Source organism: Eptatretus burgeri, chromosome 1, assembly GCF_056783735.1.
Source record: "Eptatretus burgeri isolate ZD-2024b chromosome 1, Ebu_testis_v1, whole genome shotgun sequence".
NCBI lineage: Eukaryota > Metazoa > Chordata > Myxini > Myxiniformes > Myxinidae > Eptatretus > Eptatretus burgeri.
In genome coordinates, this window is record NC_140961.1 from 146,177,397 (window position 1) to 146,186,488 (window position 9,092).

Below are 9,092 nucleotides of genomic sequence, written 5' to 3' on the forward strand. Positions count from 1 at the left end.
CGCACCCATAGAGCAAGACTGGAAGTACCAAGGACCTGAAGACTCGGACTTTCGTCCTCCCGCACAGGTACCGGCAGCGCCACACCCCATGATCCAGTGAATCCATGACTCCCCAGGCCCGACCCAGACGTCTATTGACCTCTGACTCGCAGCCAGCAGAGACATGAATATCACTGCCAAGGTAAGTGAATCTCTCTACGACCTCAACATCCTCACCACAAACAGACACAGACAGGACAGCAGCATCCAAGATGTCACCGAAAGCCTGGATCTTAGTTTTGACCCAAGAAACCCGTAATCCCAGCGGCTCCGACTCCTCATTCAGCACCTCGGGGGCCCCCAAAAGGATGTCTAAAGTCTCCGCAAAGATGACTGCATCGTCTGCAAAATCAAGGTCCGAGATCTTGACATTCCCAAACGATGCACCGCAACTTGATCTCTCTGACATCCTCCCTAAAATCCAGTCCAAACAAGTGCTGAAAAGTGTGGGGGCAAGTACACATCCCTGACGAACTCCAGTAACAACTGAAAATAAGTCAGAGGTGGTACCACCACACTTCACAGCACTCTCAGAACCAGAGGAGAGTTCAGACATCAGATCGATCAGTTTTCGTGGCACCCCACGAAGACCAAGAATCCTCCAGAGGACATCCCGATTCACTGAATCGAACGCTTTACAGAGATCAACATAGGCTGCAAGCAGCCCCTGCCGAAACTCTCGTCTGCGTTCGGTGAGGACACGAAGGGCAAGGATACGATCAATCGTTGACCTCTTTGGTGTAAAGCCTGACTGCTCTGAACGCTGGTGCTCAAGCAGATGGTGGCGAACCCTATCAATAATTATCCAAGCAAAGACCTTGCCCGGCACTGAGAGCAGCGTCACCCCTCGGTAGTTGTTGCAGTCTTGGCGATCACCCTTCCCTTTCCAGAGAGGGACAACAAGGCCCCTCTTCCAGTCAGTTGGGATGATGCCTGTGTTCCACGCAGAGCACAAAACTGCATGCAACGACACGAGTGCAGCATTTCCACCAGCCTTGAGAAGTTCGGCATGGATGCCACAAATCCCTGGAGCTTTGCCCCGTTTCAACTGGTTCACCGCAGCCCGTGTTTCCACAAGCGAAGGTGGACCACAGTTGATTCGTGGGTCAGCAACAGGGATTGTAACACCCTTGACATCCAACTCGATGGCTGGGGGATCAGCCTGGTACAACCGCTCAAAGTAACCGGCCCAGCGGGCCTTCACTTCAGACTCCTCTGTCAAGAGCCTACCACTCTCTGCTCGAACTGCAGTGCTCGGAGGGATGGGCTTGGATGAACGTAATGCGCAAATTCCCCTGTAAGCGGGATGAGAATCACCTGTCCACAGGTGATGCTCTACCCCCTCACTGATTCCTCGCACATAGGCCTCCTTGTCCACCCTCAGTGCACGTACAGTTTTACGCCTCAGCTCCCTGAACAGCTCAGCTCTGCCATTCAGCCTGGCCCTGCGACTCTGGTCAATGGTATCCAGTGTCCTTGAGAGACAAAATTCTTCTTTGCCCTGCGGTGAGTTCCAAGACATCCACCGGCAACATCAAGGACGGTTGTCTTGAAGGCGCTCCACAATTCTTCAGGACCCCCCAAAGCACCCAGACCCCCCAAGTGTCCACTCAGCCTGTTCGCAAACTCCTCAGCTACTCTCTCATCCCTGAGCTTGGCAACATCCAGCTTAAGCTGGGATGGTACCATTCTCCAGGATTTAAGGTGCAGCTTTAGAGTTGCTACAACAAGCCTGTGGTCAGTATTGAGGAACTGAGCACTCCGGTAGACCTTGCAGTTCTGGATCATCCTCCAACGACCGTCAATGAGGACATGGTCAATCTCCTTTGCCACACCGCCAGCGTTGGAATAGCAAGTCCAGCGATGAGCTTGTGGGCGCTGAAACCATGAACCAGCCACCCTAAGTCCATGACTTCTTGCAAAGTCAAGGAACTTAGTGCTATTCTGGTTCATAGTTCCTGACCCATGGGGACCAACACACACCTCATAACCATCCCTATCAGATCCAGTCGATGCATTGAAATCCCCCAAGACGAGAAGTGTATCTCGTCTGGGGCACTGATCAACCACAGACTCGAGTGTGGCGTGGAATGCATCCTTCACGGTGAGATCACTCGCCTCAGTCGGAGCATAAACAGAGACCAGGGAAATGACACCTAAGGAGTGACGAATCCTTAATCTCATAATACGCTCGTTGACTGGTGTTACCTCAATTATCATTGGGGTCAGCTTATTGGACACAGCTACAGCAACTCCTTGGGTATGGTAACAATCAGAGCGACCAGACCAATAGTAGATGTAACCACCCACCATTATCTCGCCGCAATCCGGTCTCCGAACCTCAGAGAGAGCTGCAATCCCGATGTCCAAACGCTTGAGCTCAGATGATAACAGAGACAGGTGATCATCCTCTCTTAGGGATAGGACATTCCAGGCACCCACCCGAAGGGACCGCCTCAGGTTAACCCAAGGAGACCGCCGTCTGGTGGACGACACCTCAGCACCACTCCGACACACTCTCCCGCAATCTGACCCAGGGATTTGAAGATTTTGAAGAATGACCCAGGGATCTGAGAATTTGAAGTGTCAACATCGCAGTCACACCTTGACGATTTTGCCAGTCTATGCCATTCTATGAAAAATGTGTTTACAACGCAAGGCACACTTCAGATACGCTACAGGTAAGTTGTGTATACGTTTAGAGTATGCTGGAAATCATTGAAGAACGCTGGCATATTACCTAGTCCGTTTGGTATGTGGTGAAATTTCAAGCATGCTGAAAAATTTAAGACGTACTCGACGTTAGGCTCACACGTTTTGCATGCGTTGGCATCTGTTCCTCGCACTTTCCACGATCGTTTAAACATGGCGAACACACGTTACTTGTAGGTTACTCATAAGTCGAAGCACGTCAAGGTAATGGCCAACATACTTGAAACCAAATTTCTAATCGATGAGTAACGTGCTTTGAACAAACGAGTAGCGTTAGCTTCGCCTATGTTTAAGGTGCTTGGAAACTATGAGTAACGTGCATTGAAACTATGTATATCTGGCCTTGAACCAATCACTGGCGTGCTATGAACGTAAGAGTAACGTGCGTTTTCCCTGAGTAGCATGTTTTGAACCTAAGTAAAACGTGCTTATAAAGGACCGGTCACACCTTGACGTTTTAGCCAGCGATGGCAACGTATTAAAATTTATGTAAAACGCTGGCTGACGTTGAACTTTTGATGTTTTTTTTTTAAGATTCGGACGTATTCATAACGAGTTGGTCGTATGCATAACATATTAGTAATGGACACAGAACGTTTCGTTGTGTTATAGATTACTTATACCAACGAATGCTGAACCTGTTGTTGGCCTACACAACCTATGCCCAACGATAGTCTAACTTCGGCATAGCGCGTTGCACGCATCTCCGACGATGTCGTGACGTAGCCTATTAAAAGGCTGACGCACAACGATTCGAATCATAACTGCCGTAGAAATGGAAGTGACAACATCGCGATCACACCTTGGCGATCTTGCCAGCGTATGCCGACCTAAGAAAAATGTGTCTAAAACGTTGGGGGCACGTCAAATACGGTATGAGTAAGTTTGGTATATGTGAGTAGAACGGTAAAGTACGCTATCATACGTCGTACTAAGTAGAGTACGTCAAGAAATTTTAAACATGTTCAAAATTTTACGACGTACTCGGCGTATGACACACGTTCCGCATGCAATGGGGATAAGTTTTACACACGATATGCGGACGCTTACACACGTCCACAAAGGCTACTTATAAGCTACTCATAAGTCGAAACACGTCGCGGTAATGTCTTTTATACGGGAAACTTATTTCTAACTTATGTTTGACGTGCTTTGAACCAATTCTTTACGTAGTCCCAACACACATCGATGTATGTAGACGTATTCCAATGACGTCTTCCGGTCGACAAAAAAAAAAAATGAATGTTTCTAGCTTACAACTGCCATATAAAGACGTGTTCCCAGCGGTTTTGGGAATTGTTATATAAAAATGCTGCTCATAAAAGGGGAACCCAACAGTGTTTTCGAGTTCCTTTTTGAGTCGATGTCCATGTCAGCAGTAACAGTATTAGTATTAGTATTAGTATTAGTATTAGTAGTAGTTTGTTCATGTTGGCAGTAGTAGGTGAGTGTGAGGGGGAGGGTGTGGGTTATGATGGATCGTCCTTGCGTCCGCGTGTCCACGGTAGGTTCATAGGCTGCCACTCAACGATTTAAATGGCTGCATCTCCACGATTGAAAGTAGACGCTTGCGCTCAACAATTGGATTTTTTTTACACTCAACGACTTTTAAACGGTACCACTCAGCCATTTTCATTGTTTACAATGAACGATTTAAATTGCTGTCACTCGCCTTTGTTTTTTGACGCTGGCGCTCGGAAATTTTAATCGTTTCTATTGAACGTGCAAAATCGCTCAAACCCCACTATTGAAAGTAGACGCTTGCGCTCAACAATTCGATTTTTTTTACACTCATCGACTTTTAAACGGTACCACTCTGCTATTTTCATTGTTTACAATGAACGATTTAAATTGCTGTCACTCGCCTTTGTTTTTTGACGCTGGGGTTTGGAAATTTGAAGCGTTTCTTCTGAACGTGTTAAAACGCTCAAACTCGACTATTTTAAATAGACGCTGCCGATGGACAATTGGAATCATAGGCAAGCTAGACATCGAAGTGTGAACATCCTCGTCATGCCGAAGAAAAGTTTGAAGAATGCTGCAAAGAAGTGTCCTGGCCGTGGCCGTGGACGCTGACGCAAGGACGATCCATTATAACGACGTCTTTCAGCCTATGAGTAACTTAAAAGTAACGTGTGTCGATGTGTAGCAACGATCGCGTAACGTGCCAACAACACGTTAATCGTAGGTTAGAAATAAGTTTCGGGTACGCTAAACATTACCTCGGCGTGTCTCAACTTATGATTAACTTACAAGTAGCATGTGTTGACGTCTGTCAACGATCGCAGACCGTGCATACAACTTGTGGCCAGCGTAGCGGAACGTGTGAGTCATACGCCGGCATACGTCGTGAAATTTCAAGCATGAAAAAATTTGAGGACAACCAAAAAGTACAACGTTTAAAGCCAGCGTACAACGACGTATGGCAGTGTTTTTCAGCGTGCTCTCAATGTTATCAAAACTTACCCATAACGTATTCAACGTGTGCCAGCGTTTTAGAAAAAAAATTCAAAAATCGGCATACGTTGGCTAAAACGTCAAGGTGTGACCGGGCCTTAACCTTTGAGTAACATGCTATGAACCTATTTGTAACATATGTAAAACGCACATTGTCGAATGTAGACAAATTAAATTGACGTCTTCCGGACAACCATAGAACTTACTGAAAGTGTTTCAAACTTACTTCTACCGTGTATTGGCGTACTGGCAGCGTTTAGGGGAATTGGTATATACAAATGGGCTTCACAATAAAAACCCATCATTGTTCCAAACTCCATGGTGAGTAGATGTGAACGCCGGTAGTGTCAATAGTAGCAGTACTATTACTCGTAGTATGTGTGCGTGACAGTAATAGTAGTAGTAGTAGTAGTAGTAGTAGTAGTAGTGGTAGTAGCATTGGTAGTAGCTGTATGTCTATGTCAGTAGTAGTATGTGAGCGTGATGTGGAGGCTGTGGGGGATGATGGATCCACGTTGCGTCAACGCATAGGAGAATACTTTGCACCATTGTTCGATGTTCTGAAAGGGCTAATTTTTTTTTCCTCATTCCGAAGATGAAATATTTCTTTGTTTTACTATTGAAATTATTAAAAAAGACTTTGACAAATGCATAATATACTAGTAATGAACACAGAACGCTTCGATAACTTATAAATTAGTTATACCAACGATTGCTTATCGTGTTTTAGGCGTCCACAGCCTATGCCCAACGATAGTCTAGCGCATGCATAACGTGGGAGCGCATCGTTTACGATTACGTGATGTTTGCTATCCATTGACTGCCACTAAACTATTTTAATAAACGGCTGTCACTCGCCTATTGTTTTTGGACGCTGGTGCTCGGCAATTGAAATCGTTCTCATTGAACGAGTTAAATCGCTTCCACTGGACTATTGAAATGATTTCATAATAATGCTTGGTTATCCTTGGACCCACTCTGGCTAGCATCTCGTCGAACATCGCTGGAGGCATTCGCAGGAAGTTCATGAAGGATGCAAGGTCCTCGTTCCGGAGTTCCACCATGAGCTGGTCATATATGCCGTAATGGCATCGCCTCCCGATCCATGGTCTGACCCAGTTCCTTCTCCTCCGTTCACGTCTTCTACTCCCGGCTCTATTGGCACGCAACTGGTGCAGTGTCAACTCGATGAAGTCATGATGTTGTTCGAGGACAGGTAGGTATTGTCGTCTCAGCCTTGCCGTATCCTCCACCTCTCGGAATGACATCAACATTTACTCACCACGAAGTCTAAAAAAAAAGACGGGTTCGTCCTGCGAATGCCCTTTTTATATACCCATTCCCCAAATGGCTGTGAATACGTCATTCTACGTCAGCTGTTTGTTTGAAACGTGTTCATTAAGTTCTGTGGTTGTCCTGAAGACGTCAAATACATCTACATACGTATTTGTTCGTAAGACATGCTCTACACCTAATTCCCAAGCACGTCACTTGTAGATTATAAATAAGTCACGGGTTCCCGACACATTACTTTGATGTGTTTCGATGTCTGACAAACTTTCTAGTCGCGCGTTGCGAGCTGTGAACAACGTTCGTGTAGCGTGCTTATAAAACTTTACCTTGAGTTTATGAATAAGTTTCGGGTATGCAAATGTTACCTCAACGTGTTTCCACATATGAGTAACATATAAATAGCGTGTGTCAACGATCGCATAACGTGCCTACACCTTATGGCCAGCGTAGCGGAACGTGTGAGCCAAACGCCGAGTATGCCGTAAAATTTTAAGCATACGAAAAGTTGAGAAAAACCACAAAGTTCAACGATTAAAGCCAGCGTACTATGACTTATGGCAGTGTTTTTCAGCGTGCTCTTAATGTATACAAAACCTCCCCATAACGTATTCGACGTGTGCAAGCGTATTCGGCAAATTTTTCATAAATCGGCATAGGTTGGCTAAATCGTCAAGGTGTGGCAGCCCCTTTATTCATTAAATATGATGTCAACAGTGCTGACTGAGTTATAGTTATTTTCTCCACCATTTTTTGGGGGAGGGGGGGTGGAAATCACTTAAACCATGTAAAAATGCAAAAAAAAAAATCGATATTTTGTTGAAAAAAAAATTGCAAAAATTTTTTTTCTCGAACAATTTTTTTTTCGGGGGGGGGGGTTGGAACTTACTTAAAACATGTACAAATGCAAAAAAAAATTCTTTTTTTTGAGGGGGGGATAACAATTTTTGGGGGTTTGGAAATCACTTAAAACATGTAAAAATGCAAAAAACAAATTCTGTAACAATTTTTTTTGGGGGGGGGGTTGGAAATCACTTAAAATATGTAGAAATGCAAAAAAAATAATTTTTTCTCCAACAATTTATTTTGGGGTGGGGGTAACAATTTTTTTTTGGGTGGGGGTTGGAAATCACTTAAAACGTAGAAATGCAAAAAAAAAATTCTCTATTTTTTTTGGGGGGGGTTACTTTTTTGGGGGGTTGGAAATCACTTAAAACATGTAGAAATGCAAAAAAAATTCTCTAACAATTTTTATTTGGGGGTAACAACTTTTTTGGGGGAGGTTGGAAATCACTTAAAACGTAGAAATTCAAAAAAAAAATTCTCTATTTTTTGGGGGGGGGATAAAAAATTGTGGGGGGGGTTGGAAATAACTTAAAACATGTAGAAATGCAAAAAAAAAAAAAAATTTCTCTTTCAATTTTTTTGGGGGGGGGGGCGGGACCAAGTCCAAAATTTTCTGGCATGATCCTTGGACCATACCTAACCCCCCCACCAAGTTTCGTCGAAATCCATCGAGGATTTTTTCCGTAATACTGTTCACAAACAAACAAACAAACAAACAGAAAGGGGTGAAAACAGTAACCTCCATCCATCTTCGAAGATGGCGGAGGTTAATAAATGAATTTTCGCAAGCAGAAAATACCAACGATGTCTTGATTTACCTGTTTCCTGGGAAGACGTGACTGATGCATTTCAATTTGATGTCTTTAGATTCAGTTCAGTTTTCTTCAATAAATACTTATAATATGAGAAATTCTTCCACGTATTCTACACTTAAATACAATACTTAACACCATGTGCGAACCAAACCAACATGATTGATGTTGCTAATAACATATAGTTGTGTGTGCGTGCTAAGTTTGTTATCTATTCTGATCTCGTGCTTTCTCAAACAGGAAGTGATTTTTGCGTTTACTTTTTCAGGTTCCCAAGAGTGCTATCAATGTAAACGAAAATTCTGGTCCAATAAGATACGAGATGGTTGCGAGCCGATGCCTGAGGAATTTTTGGCTTTCACCGACCCAGTTTCCCTAATTTTACTGACTTTCGCTATTCTAGGTCTTGTGCTCACCCTCACCATAGGGTTTCTGATGATCTGGTATCGAGAAAAGGCTGTGGTTAAATATTCGAGCATCCAACTTAATGCATTATTGTTGTTGTTTTTGTTTGGCTCCTTCGCCAGCAGTGTGGCCTTCATTGGACGCCCAGTGGATGGGATTTGTAAGATACGTGAAAGTATCTCCACTGTTTGTCTCGGTTTTTCTCTTACTTGTACGATGAGCATGGCTGTCCGAATAATTATCATTGGTTTAGGTAAACCATAAATGATGAGTTATATGTTCCTGAATGCCACAATTTTTTGAATTATCTGACTGTGGCAAGCTTTTCATGAAATGAATGGGACACTCCTCATGCCCAGAAGCCACACAAGCACTTGAAAATTATATATATATATATATATATATATATATATATATATATATATATATATATATATATATATATATATATATATATATATATATATATACATACATACATACATACATATACATACATACATACATACATACATACATACATACATACAT